Here is a 13,735-nt window from a genome sequence, read left to right as displayed (position 1 = left end):
GACTCAGGATGGGGTAAAAAAATTGCTCAAGCTTACACAACTAGCAGAGCTAGGATTTATTGTATTTTATTTATTTTCTCCAATTTTTTTTCTACTTCAGTATCACTCCTTTTCTCTTCTTTTTTTTATGTTACTATTGTCCTACAACTATACATCTTTATGAATTATAAGCCCATCAACAGTTTTATAATTATTGCTTTATGCAGCTATCTTTTAAATCATATAGAAGGAAAAAGTTACTAACAAGGATAAACTTATGCTGTCTTTTATATATATTTACCCATGTAGCTACCTTTACTGGTGCTCTTTGTTTCTTTGTGAGAATCAGAGTTACTGTCTAAGGTCTTTTTACCTCATTTGAAGGAGTCTCTTTAGGATTCCTTGTAGGGTAAGTCTGCCTTTGATCTGATCACTTGATTCTATTTCTATTTCTAAAACTATTTCTATCACACCTTACGGGCAGGGAGAACCCATGAGTCCCAGGACCAGCTTCCCACGAGGCACTCAGTTTCATCAACCTGAATGTTGATCTGGCCAGAATTTCTCAACACTCTCATGAATCCTTTTCACTTTTCACTGCTATAGAAACTTTAATAAGCAAGTGAGTTGCACTGCTTTCTTGGTCCATTTTGTCCAAGATCACACTACTACAGCCAGCCAGGAGTTAAGAAACAGTGAGGCAAGGAATAAGTAGGAACTGATACCCATTGATGTGATGTAAGTTAAAAAAAAATGCGGATAATTTAATCATAGATCTAGAAAGAAAAGCAGTGAGTTTTTGCTGAAGTCAAGTAGTAAAATTAGGAATTGAGTGATCAGATCAAAGGCAGACCAAAGTCAAGCCAAATCTAAGCAAGTAATCAGCTAAGAGCATCATAACACAAAGAGATCTGTGCATTACCTAACCAGGACTAGTTTTGTTCAATGCTTGCAGCTCTGTAGATGACAGTATCAGGATTGCATAGTATTTGCCTGGCAGAAAGCTGAAAACAGGGCATAATCTAGGACGTAGAAGGGAGAACCAGGATTCCTCCTCTGGGTCCTATCCTTCCCATTGTGTTAAATTGGCATTTCTTAACTTTGAATAATGTATGCAGGGCTTCTCAGGGTGTGAAAGAGGCATGGACATCTTGAGGCTCCAGGTATAATTTTAAAAAGAAGAAAATGTGCTATGTTTTAAACGTTTAATTTTGTCAGTGTATCTCAGTTACAACATGTGCATCTTCATTTTGGAGAGAACATTGAAAAATCTGAGTTTCTTGTCTTTGTAAAATGTGAGACCCATGATCAGTGGGCCTTCTGGTCAACTTCCCTCTCCCCAGCCATACCCTGTGATAGCTCAGAAGGCAGACACCCATTTAAAAAGTATGGGTTTTGTAAACTGATTCATGCTTACCACAAAAAATTAAGTACTACAGAAAAGTTAAAGAAGAAAGTAAAAAACAAAAAACCAAGCAAAACAAAACCCACTATCAACTACCCAGAAATAAACATCAACTTTTGGCGGACAAGATCTTTGTCATCATCTCTCTTTATGTATCCTTATGTATGTATAGATATAATTCTATAAAAATAGGATCTCGGAGGGCTTCCCTGGTGGCACAGTGGTTAAGAATCCGCCTGCCAATGCAAGGGACACGGGTTCGAGCCCTGGTCCGGGAAGATCCCACATGCCGCGGAGCAACTAAGCCCTTGTACCACAATTACTGAGCCTGCGCTCTAGAGCCCGCGGGCCACAACTACTGAAGCCCGTGCGCCTAGAGCCCGTGCTCCGCAATGAGAGAAGCCACCGCAATGAGAAGCCCGCACACCGCCACGAAGGGCAGCCCCCGCTCGCCGCAACTAGAGGAAGCCCGTGCGCAGCAACGAAGACCCAATGCAGCCAAAAATAAATAAATAAAATTATTAAAAAAAAAAAAAGGATCTCATTATAAATGCTTTTCAAAAATAAAAAGCATTCAATTTTTCTTTACTTGAATTTAACAGGAGAAAAACAAATGAAATTGATAGAATTGCTCAACCTCAGATTAATAAGAATTTCTTCATATCAAGCAATTTTATTTCCTAAAAGTCTAAAATTTCAGAAGATTCTTTCACTTAAAAAAAAAAAAAAGGGACTTCCCTGGTGGCACAGTGGTTAAGAATCCACCTGCCAATGCAGGAGACACGGGTTCGAGCCCTGGTCCAGGAAGATCCCACAGGCAGCGGAGCAACTAAGCCCGTGCGCCACAACTAATGAGCCCATGTGCCACAACTACTGAAGCCCGTGCGCCTAGAGCCTGTGCTCTGCAACAAGTGAAACCACTGCAACGAGACGCCCGCGCACCACAACAAAGAGTAGCCCCTGCTCACCGCAACTAGAGAAAGCCCGCGCACAGCCACAAAGACCCAACACAGCCAAAAATAAATAAATAAATAATAAAATAAATTTATAAAACAAAAAAACAAAAAACCCAAATACCAAAAGACTTCCACTTATTTCTAATGCTTTTAACTTACAAACAATGTTGCAATGAATAACCTTATATATGTGTTGTTTTGGGGGGTGTGTGTGTGTGTGTGTATGTGTAATTTGCAGGATAAATTTCTCTAAGTAGAATTTGCTGATGTATATACACTAACATGTTTAAAATAGATGACTAGTAAGAACCTGCTGTATAAAAAAAATAAAATTCAAATAAATAAATAAAAACAATTTGCTGGATCAAAGGGATGAACCGTTATGATTTTGGATGATAATGCTAAATTCTCCTTCATAGTTGCACGAATTTACATTCCTATGAGCAATAACCATTGCTCATAGGAATGTAAATTAATCAGCAAAATAATCAGCAGCAAAATAATAATCAGCAGCAAAATAATCAAACCACTATCCATCAAGATACAGGAAAAAAATAAATGCATAGATTTAAGGATATTTGCTTCTCTTGAACTTTAGTAGCAGAAGGAGAACTGTTCTCATGCTCCTGACAGCACTTACGCAACAGGACGCTGGGGGACCTGGGGACCTGGTGCCTGGGCCTTCAAGAACTCCTCGCGTTGTTCCATCTTCTCAGCTCGGGCGCGCTGCTCCCGGTGACTCGACGCCAGGCTCAGGAGCACGCTCTCTTCACCCGGCGCTGGACAGCCGGCCGCCCGAAGCCGGTGATTTCCACCAGCTTCCCGGCGTGAACTGCGTCCACCGTCAGCAGGGCCTGGCTCATCCACTCCATTTCCGGAACCACGTCTCGGTCTGGGCGGAAGATCGAGTCGGCCAGCCACGCCTCCAAAGAAAACACCAGCGGTTCCTCAGCTCCTGCACAGGAAACCACCACGGCCGGGAGCGAATCCGTGGCGGCGGAAGTGGGAACCCCAGCAGCCTGTCCCCCAGAGCCTCGGCGGCGCCCGCGTCGTCGACCATGCTGGAGCCGGCAGCCGGCGGGTAAGGGGCGAGCAGCTATCGCGGGATTTTCTTTCCCTATAACCTCATTAACAGAGTATTATCTAGCTTTTGACCTTTGCTAATCTGGTAAGTGAAAAATGGTAGCTCTGGTTAATTTTAATTTGTATTCTTTAATTATGAGTGAGATTGAACATCTTTTTATATTTAAAAGATATTTGTATTTCCTTTTTTGGGGATTGTTGTCCATTCAAAAAAGTGAGTTATTGGTTTTTTTTCTTAGCACTTTATACATGCTATAGGAAAAGTACCCCTTTGTTTGCAGTATAACGATGTAAATGTGTTTTCCCAGTTTGTTATCTTTGGAATTTATTTTCCCAGTTTGTTGTTTGTCTTTTGAATTTGTTTATGGTGGCTTTTGCCTTGCAGAAATGTTTGATTTTTATATTGTCAAATTTATAAATCTTGGGACTTCCCTGGCGGTCCAGTGGTTGAGTCCACGCTTCCACTGCAGGGGGTGCAGGTTCGATTCCTGGTCAGGGACCTAAGATCCCACATGCCGTGCGGTGCGGAAAAAAAAAAAATTATAAATCTTTTTGTTTATGGCCCTTGAGTTTTGTGTCATAGTTAAGAAGGCTTTTCCCACTCTGAGTTTATTAAAGAATTCTCTCATGATTTCTTACAGTATATTTATAGTTTCATTATTTAAACTGAGATCTTTGATCCAATAGGAGATTTTCCTGGTGTAAAGTGGGAAGTACTGATACAACTTTGGTTTTATTTTTAGATGGCTCCCCGTTTTCTCCAAATCATTTATAATATAAATCTATCTTTTCACCATTGAATTTAAGATTCCATCTTCATCTTTACTAAGTAAGAGAGAAGGCTTATGTATGGAGGTTGTAGAATATATTTGAATGCTAACGGGAATGATCCAGTAGAGACGGAGAGAACTGAAAATTCAAGAGTAAAATCCCTGAGATGGTGAGAGAACAAGATTCAGAACAGTTTAGTAATAAAATTTTTGAGGGTTTATTATATGCCAGGCAATGTTTCAAATGCTTTACCATGGATTAAACAATTTAATCCTCTGAATAAGAGTACATTCCTACTTATTATTATTATTATTTTTTAATTTTTAAAATTATTTATTTATTTATTTATTTATGGCTGTGTTGGGTCTTCGTTTCTATGCGTGGGCTTTCTCTAGTTGTGGCAAGCGGGGGCCACTCTTCATCGCGGCGCGCGGGTCTCTCGCTATCGCGGCCTCTCTTGTTGCGGAGCACAGGCTCCAGATGCGCAGGCTCAGTAATTGTGGCTCACGGGCCCAGTTGCTCCGCGGCATGTGGGATTTTCCCAGACCAGGGCTCGAACCCGTGTCCCCTGCATTGGCAGGCAGATTCTCAACCACTGCGCCACCAGGGAAGCCCCTACTTATTATTCTTAATTAGTATAACCACTGTGAGCCCCACCTGCCCCTTTATTTATTTATATATACACCTCCCTCCCCACCTCAGTGAACTTCTTCACTGGTGCATGTTCCCTTGCCTGGCAAATAAACTTAGAGTTTGCTTTATGGATCATGTAATGGTCCTTGGCTTTCCCTTATAAGTTCACAACAACCTGCTGAGGTGGTTCTAAAATTCCCCCTATTTTACTCTCAGGGAATCTGAGGCCCAGAGAGGCTAAACAATTTATCCAAGATCACATTGCTACTGAGTGGTAGAGCCAGGCCTTGAACCTTTGTAGTCTAACTCCATGCTCTTAACAACAGCTCTGTGTTGAAATGGTAGGAGAGGAGATGATGAACATGTATATGCAGGTGGGTGGGGAATTTCATGGTGGGAAGGGGAGATGACTTCTCTTTTCCTATTGAAGTAGAAGGTTATGATGAATATACAGAAACTGACCTGTCCAATTGCTTGATTATCTCCAGCCATGGTCACATGCCTCCATGTGGGCAAAGGAAAAGTCCACCCACTTTGGGGAGGAGGCTCTGGGAAGCCTGTGACTGGCCTGAAGAAACAGAGAATTGGACAGAGAAGGAGCCTCTAAAGGAGAATCAAATAAGAGAGTAATAGGGCACTGATGACCAAAGACCCATTTCACAATGTTCTCTGGAGCTGCCCTTGCTCTTGGAATGGATGTGAGCCTAACTGTTCAGGGTTCAGGGCAGGGAGAGGAGTCCTTTGCTATCTGCCCACACTTAGTTCCAGTTGGCAGGAGCTGGCAGGTCATTATCCTGATTTTCTCCAAGGAGTCAGTTTCCCCACTGTCAGACGGCAGTGGTCCTTGGCTGCTCCAAATCACAATCATCCTTTAACTGAACTTGGGTGGCTCTGGTTATGGGTCATTTCATTGCTGAGCTTCATCAGCCCACACATCTCGGCTGGGTTTCTAGTGTTTGCTCCCAGAACTGCTGGTGCTGTGGACTGTGAGAGCAGCAGGTGGAGAACAATCTCACGAAAGATACGAGAATACAGGTGAACTGGATAGAGGGTTTTAAAAAAAGAAGATGCATTGAGAAAGTAGCAGAAGCTTCAACCTTTTAATAAACGTTCAAAAAATCTGATTGCAGAGGTAGATACTGGGTTAGAAGATTGAATGGCTCCTAAGCCACTCCCGTGAAGGGAGAGAACATGGTTTCATCTTTCAGCTCATCTTTGAAACTACTGGTTAGCAGTCCTGGTGCGAAGTGCTTAATAAATGTTGAGTGGATTAATAAAAAAGGAGGGAATATCTTAGTGTCTTTGCTGTGCCATTCTCTTTATGTGGAATACTTTCTCTTCTCTACTATAACTACTTGAATCCTACCCTCTCCTCTATGAAGCCTTCTCTGATTAACTCCTGCTCACAATTTCTTCTCTCTTCCTAATGTCTGTAGTACAAATGCTATATTTTGCTAAATATTTGTCTATATTTTGCTTCCTTGTCTCTCTTTCTCTCATTCTGGCTCTTTCTCATAGTATATAGATACACACATAAACTTTCCAACAAGTGTGTACATTTCCTAAAGGCAGAAACTACCTCTTTTACTTTTTCCCTAACACCCATAGTTACTGATATGCTAGGTATAAAGGACTGTCTTTGGAATACTTATTGATTTAACTTTTTTTTTTTTAACACCTTTATTGGAGTATAATTGCTTTACAATGGTGTGTTAGTTTCTGCTGTATAACAAAGTGTATCAGCTATACAAAAACATATATCCCCATATCTCTGATTTAACTTTTTGTTGTCTCCAAAGCAACACTGTCAGAAAAAAACGCCGAGGACTTCTTGTCAACCCAGACTGGACACAGAAAGAATTGTAATGACTTTTCTGCCTAATCTTCTAGCCCCGAAAATGTATGCATCCTTGATCCGTAAGGGATGCGATTTAGCAGTGAAAATTGAAACGTAAATGAAAACATCTTTATCTGGCAGTATCCTGAAACTGCTGAGGTTTGCAGACACGATCTTCATGTGAATGTTAAAGATAAATACTCATTATCAGTCCATGTTCAAGTCCAGTGTTACTGAGCCACGACTGTAGCAACTCACTGATTTTTCTTTGAACATACTCTATTGACTTTGTCAACTCAAAGTTTAAAAATCAATGATTTTTTTCTCTCTGGTGAATATCATAATGATTTTCCTTTATGCTAGCCTAAAACTTCTGAGATTTTTTAAAAGTCTAGCAGCAGGTGTGAATGTTCAAATAGACAAAATTCCAAAGTACATGTTTATTATTGACTTAGCTCAGCTTCCAAGACAAGCAGAAGTTAAATTTCATCAGCTCTCTTTATACAAGCATGAAAGTAGATTTCGTAGAGAGAAGAACAGATAGAAGAGCAACAGAAACATTATGGGGTAAATGGAGCAGACTTTCACAAATAGTCCCAACATTTTCTCTTCCACGCCTGACTATCTGTTATATGTATTTTTATCACTGGTCCAGCCATACCCTGGAGGTTTACACCACAATTTTGAGGCTCTTCAGTGTAGCAGTCTCATTACCAAACTGCATATACGGTTTTATGGGAAAGCGTGAAGTTGAAAGAGTACTTGTTGGACCATAAAATCATTAAAAAAAATTTATTGAAGTATAGTTGATTTACAATGTTGTGTTAATTTCTGCTGTACAGCAAAGTGCTTCAGTTATACATATATATTCTTTTTCATATTCGTTTCCATTATTGTTCATCACAGGATATTGAGTACAGTTCCCTGTGCTATACAGTGGGACCTTGTTTAGTCATCCTATATATAATAGTTTGCAGCTGCTAATCCCAAACTCCCAATCCTTCCCTCCCCCGGCAACCAAGTCTGTTCTCTATATTTATGATTGACCATAAAATAACTTGATACACTCATGGAAAATCAGTTTTGGACTAAATGATCTTTAATATCTTATTCTGCTCCCAGATTCGACATCAGTTTCTTTTCATCGACCTAAAATGCACTTTCTAACCATTTTCACCTGTTCAAGTCTTACTCTATTCAAATAGGACATTTTCTGTGATTTTTCTGCCTGGAAGTGATCATCCAATCCTTTGAACTCTCTATAGAACTTTACCTGTAACTCTTTTACTTGTAACCCTTCTTGCTGGTGTTTTAGTTACAGGTGTAGTGTCTTCCTCAATGAACTAAAAAAGCTTCTTAAAGGCAAGGAGAGTGTCTTGGTCACGTGTATACTAACCACAGCAGAGTATTGTGCCTTTCAAAATTTTTTTAATGCTCACTAAGTGCTTCTTGAACGTGAATAAGCTCCTTTGGTATATTAATGTTAAGATGCAAACTCGTTCATTCATTCAATCATTCATTCATGGAAGAGCTTGCATCTGGGGAAAATGAAGAGAATATAGGGCAGAGAATCTGCGTAAGTAGAAGACTAGTTGGGAGTAGAGTGGAGACATTTGAGTGGATAAGAGTAAGGCATCCTAATTTTCTTCCTGCCTCCAAGCTTGTGGCCACTGTCTACCCATCCTGAACAATGCATTTACAACTTAAATCAGATGTTACTCTCCTGCTTAAAAACCTCCAGTGGTTTCCCATAATTGTATTGTGGTGAAATCCCAAATCCTTACCCTGCCTTACAAAGCCTTACTGAACTGTCCATCTGTGTCACCTACTGCCTCTTCTCCACTTGCTGTATCCACACTAAACATCTTTTTGTTCTTTGGACATGTCAGTCTCACTTTCAGCCTAACTGTTCTAGACCTTCCCTCTGCCTACAATACTTTCTCTTGAGCTTCTCTTGGCTGGCTTCTTATTGTAATAGCAAGTACAGAGGCTCAGAGGTAGTAGCTTGCTTGGCCTGCTTAGGAAAGAGCAGAGTGACCACTGTGCCTGGAGCAGGGTAAGCAATGGGAAGAAGGGAGAAATAAAGACTGAGCAGGGGTCAGAGGCAACATCAGTTGGGGCTTGTCCACAAGGTAAAGACTTTGGATTTTATTCTGGATCAGAAGAGAAGCTGTAAGGGATTTTTGAGCAGAGGAATGTCACAATCTGATGTATATTTAAAATTAATTACTCTGACTGCTGTGTGGGGAATGCTATACAGAGATTTAGAGTAGAAGCAGGAAGATGGGGTAATTAGTCCAAATGAGAGATGGTGGCATCTTAGATGAAAGTGACAGTTTGCAAAGGGACTTGTATCTAGAATATATAAAGAACTCTTACAACTCAATAATAAAAAGATAAATATTCCAATTTAAAATGGACAGAAGATCTTGTATTAGTTATCTTAGGCTGCCATAACAAAATAGCTGGATAGCTTAAACAACAGACATTTATTCCCCACATTTCTGGAGGCTGAGAAGTCCAAGATCAAGGTGCCGGCAGATTCAGTTCCTGATGAGGGCCTTTTCCCTAGCTTGCAGACAGCTGCCTTCTCATTGTGTCCTCACATGGTGGACAGAGAGGAAGAGAGAGCTGTTCTCTCTTCCTCTTCTCTACGCAGTTGTGAAGGTACAGGTTCCTATTTGCATTAAGTTACAGAGAATAGGAGAAACATTTTCCAGTCCTCTGTGAATAAATTTTTGAAAAGTATGATCAACCGTTGCTAAGAGAGTAGATCTTAAATGTTCTTACCACAAAAAAGAAATGGTAATTGTGCTACGAGATGGAGATATGAGTTAACACTATTGCAATACCTAAGTGTATCAGATCAATAGGTTGTATACTTTAAACTTACACAATGTCATATGTCAATTGTATCTCAATAAAGTTGGGAGAAAATGCAAATACCCCCCAAATTAACAAACAGCACTAAGATTCAGAATGTGCTTACAGAATTAACTATTAGTCAATTTAGTAATTATTCTGTTGATTCTGAAGAAGAGAGTGGAAGACACAGCTTAAAGGAGAGATAGGAGTGTTCAGACAAGAACAATAAGGTTCTGGATTCTGGTTTTGATTGTGCCCCTTCTGACAGCAGGAGCTTGAGTAAATCACTTACCTTGTCTGAACTTCAGTTTCTTCTATAAAAACATTTATAAGCATTCTTCTGTAAGAACATTTATAAGCACTGACCAGGTGTCAGGCACTAGTCTAAACATTTTATGAATGCTTAAAGCAAACCAATATATTGTTGTCATCATTTCCATTTTAAAGATGAGGAAATTGAGGCATCTAGAGATGAACGGACTTTATTAGTGGCACCTCAAATATTTGAAACTGGGGCACTATGCTTTTTTTTTTTTTTTTTTTTTTTTTACTCATCCTCATCAGTTCACTCAGTCCCATGTAATTAATTTTTTTTTTCATCTTGATCTTTTGTTAGCACTTTTATGAGTTCATCAGTTTTTCATTAGAGTTCTGAAAATGCTTATTCATTCAGTTCAGCAGTACAGTCCGTTACCAGAAACCTGTACTTATCAGAGTCTTTTCCATGTATTTCTTGAAGATGAAACCCTTTTATAGGAACATATTTGCAAAATCATCAGAGTACACCCAGAACTGTCTGTAAATGACAAAAGACTTAAAAATGACCACGGTTAAAGATTTGATGACAGTTCATAATAATGCAGTTGACAAGAAAATTAGTTATTTCTGAGATATACATTTTAAAGTAATAACTAGGATTATTACTTATAACATTATACCAGAACATATAAGATTTTTAGAAATTTCATGTAATGTCTGAAACATTTATATTAACATATTTCCATACATATTTCCATACAAGTACAAATATAAGATTTTTAGAAATTTCATGTAGTGTCTGAAACATTTATATTAACATATTTCCATACATATTTCCATACAAATACAAATATAAGATTTTTAGAAATTTCATGTAATGTCTGAAACATTTATATTAACATATTTCCATACAAATAACCCAATGAAAGTTTAGTATTAGTTGTTTTGTTTGTTTTTTTATACTGCAGGTTCTTATTAGGCATCAGTTTTATACACATCAGTGTATACATGTCAATCCCAATCGCCCAATTCAGCACACCACCATCCCCACCCCGCCGCAGTTTTCCCCCCTTGGTGTCCATATGTCCATTCTCTACATCTGTGTCTCAACTTCTGTGGGGCACTATGCTTTAACTCTCCTGACGAGGTCACCTGGTTTGCCTATCCCCCGTTCTCCATTCTGCTCTATGTCCTGGGGGGGTGATCCACGTGGGTGTCCTTGCCCTCCGGCTCTCATTGAGTTCCAGCAAGGACAGGAGCTCAGAGGGTGGGAGGAGAGAGAGGTTGGACTCTTCCTCCCCCCAGGTGCCTGCCTGAGGTGTAACCACAGGTGGGCTGCATCCCATTCTCAAAGGTGATGTCTCTGGTCAGGTAGCCTCTCCATCTGTTCACATTCTAGAAACCAATCTTTTGCCAGCTCCCTCTGGCCTAGGAATGGCAACAGTTCTCCACTCTTGCCAGTCACGCTGCCCCATCCCTTACTGCTAGGATCCTTACTGATTGCACTTTGCCGTCTATAAAGTTGCGTACAAGGTACTATACCAGAAAGAGGTTCATTCTGTGGTCATAATATTGTCTGGCTGGGACCCTGGAGCCTGTGCTTATGTAAAGCCTCCTGGTTGGGCCTCTTGAAAGAAAAGAGCCGGAGCATGTTGCAGTGGACAGCCCCGGGACTGAGGCGCTTGAGGGAGTGGGGAGGGCAGTAAACACTTTTCACCGTTAACGTCTCGGCCAGAATTTGTAGAATGTACGTACCTCCTAACCTTTCAAACTTTCTTAGTTCCAAAATACCAATATTCTTTCATTCACTGAGGATGTCACAAACTTGACAAAAACTCTTCCTTGTGCCTGGCACATTCCTTCTTTTTTGCCGAGAAAACTTCTTTGGATATCAGTGTGAGTATACTTGCTTAGATGACTTCCTTGGACATGCCTCTTGGTCCTGCCAGAATAAATCAGTATTCTCATTACATGCTCTATTAGCTTTTGGGAACTTACCTTCACAACCCTTACTAGAGTTTATAATTCTGCATTTGGGGATGATTCAGTCCATGTCTCCTTTCTCACTAGAAGGGGTGCTCCAGGAGGCCTGGGGTTGTTCTGGTTTTGCTCACCATGAAATTTCTAGAACTGAGCACAGTGACCCCAGTGTGCTCTGAAAAGACTTGTTGAACGAATGGCTGGGTGTGTGACTGAGCATCCTATAAAAGGGTGAAGATGGTAGACTGGGAACAGAAAGAGTCGGGAGAGTGCTACTTCGGGGCTCCAGGTGCATCTAAGCAGAATGGGACCATGATTTTCCTGGGGCCTACAGAAGTGTTGAAATGCTTGAGGAAAAAGCTTTCTTTTTCTCAGGAGGCAGTAGACTACCTTTAGAAGGGACCAGACTGATGCCAGAAACGGCAACAGGAAGAATATATCACAAAGTTAAGGAAGTTCAGCTTCCACCGTGAACACGAGACGTGAGACCTGGATGAGGGAGTTTCCTTACCATCGTCACTGTTGGGCCACAGATGGAGCCTGGAAGACGGGACAGGAGAGAACAGACCAAGTGAGTTGGATGCCCTGAGCTTCAGAGAACTTTAGGTACTGCAAGAAGAATGTGTACGAAACTCCAGAATCCAGTCAGAAGGAGAATGAGGGGGCACTAGTGACTTCAGGGGATAGGCTTGAAATAATGACTCTTCTCTTTACTCTGTATTTCATGTTGTTATCCAAATACCCCTTTTAATTACATATCTTACCAGGTGTGGGACATGTGTGTTAGAAGATGTCTTTTAACTTAGCCATTGCTTTTAATGATTTCTTCATCCTCTCTTCCCCACAGAAAATGATATTTCAGCGTTGATTCAGACTCCTCTGTAACATCTTTCCCATACTGTTTCTGTACATTGGCACCATATTTGAATTTAGAATCATGAGCCATTGGATAATCTATTTCCTAATTCATTTGGATCCAGAATTGGGCAACATCTTTATTTTTTAGTATTTTTTATTTGGTTTTGCATTTTTCCATTTAGCTTGCTCACTTGGATAGAAGCTTTCCTCAGTATAAGTTGCTTATTTAAATCAGCTGACATACCCTAAATGGAAAAAAAAAAAAAACAACTCACCTCACATGTAAATAATAAAATAGCACTTCTAAGTTTAGTTAGAAGTTTATTATTGAATTCTGTAGGGAACTGATTGAACGAACCCCAAATACCATCCCTTTTTGACAAATGTGTATGAACAGTTATAATAGTGCTGTGAACTCTGTCTGTAAGGCTGCAAGCCAAAAATCTTTGTTTCACAAAGGGACTGTTGTTCTTTGTGAATAGGCAATTATTCAGTGGCATTTCTGAAACTGGAAGCTGAGTAAAGCAGTTTGTCAGTGGACAGCCTAATAAAAAAGTTCCATTCAAAAATGGTTTAAGTACTGATACACTATATATATATCTATTTACACATGTAAACATTACTTCTATATACATGTGACATTGATAAGGTATTTATCTTTAAAATGTATTCATTAGAGCAAATTTTATGGTGATGAAAAATTTGGCAACATTTTAGTGTAAAAATTAGACTCCCCAAAACTATTCTGTATATAAATTTAATACATACTTGTAGCAAGTGCAACAATAAATCCATAATAGTTTTAAAAAAAGAAAATGTCCAAAATCTGACTATCTAGGAACAAACAGGGTTAACTTCCCTCCACAAATATCACTCAGAGCTCTTTCCAAGCTAGTGAGTATAGGTATACGTCATCATTTTTAACTGCAACTGTTCACAACATCAATTTTTTTTTAAATTTTATTTATTTATATTTATTTTTGGCTGTGTTGGGTCTTCGTTTCTGTGCGAGGGCTTTCTCTAGTTGCGGCAAGCGGGGGCCGCTCCTCATCGTGGTGCGTGGGCCTCTCACTATCGCGGGCTCTCTTGTTGCGGAGCACAAGCTCCAGA

The 13,735-nt window shown here is 39.9% G+C and overlaps 1 pseudogene; it reads right to left on the bottom strand.

The window, feature by feature from the left end:
- Nucleotides 1–2,976: 2,976 nt before the first annotated feature.
- On the bottom strand, nucleotides 2,977–3,400 carry LOC132373950 (oocyte-expressed protein homolog; annotated as a pseudogene).
- Nucleotides 3,401–13,735: the final 10,335 nt, after the last annotated feature.

The sequence above is a fragment of the Balaenoptera ricei genome, chromosome 11 (assembly GCF_028023285.1).
Source record: "Balaenoptera ricei isolate mBalRic1 chromosome 11, mBalRic1.hap2, whole genome shotgun sequence".
Lineage (NCBI taxonomy): Eukaryota > Metazoa > Chordata > Mammalia > Artiodactyla > Balaenopteridae > Balaenoptera > Balaenoptera ricei.
This window is presented reverse-complemented; position numbering and strand designations above follow the sequence as displayed.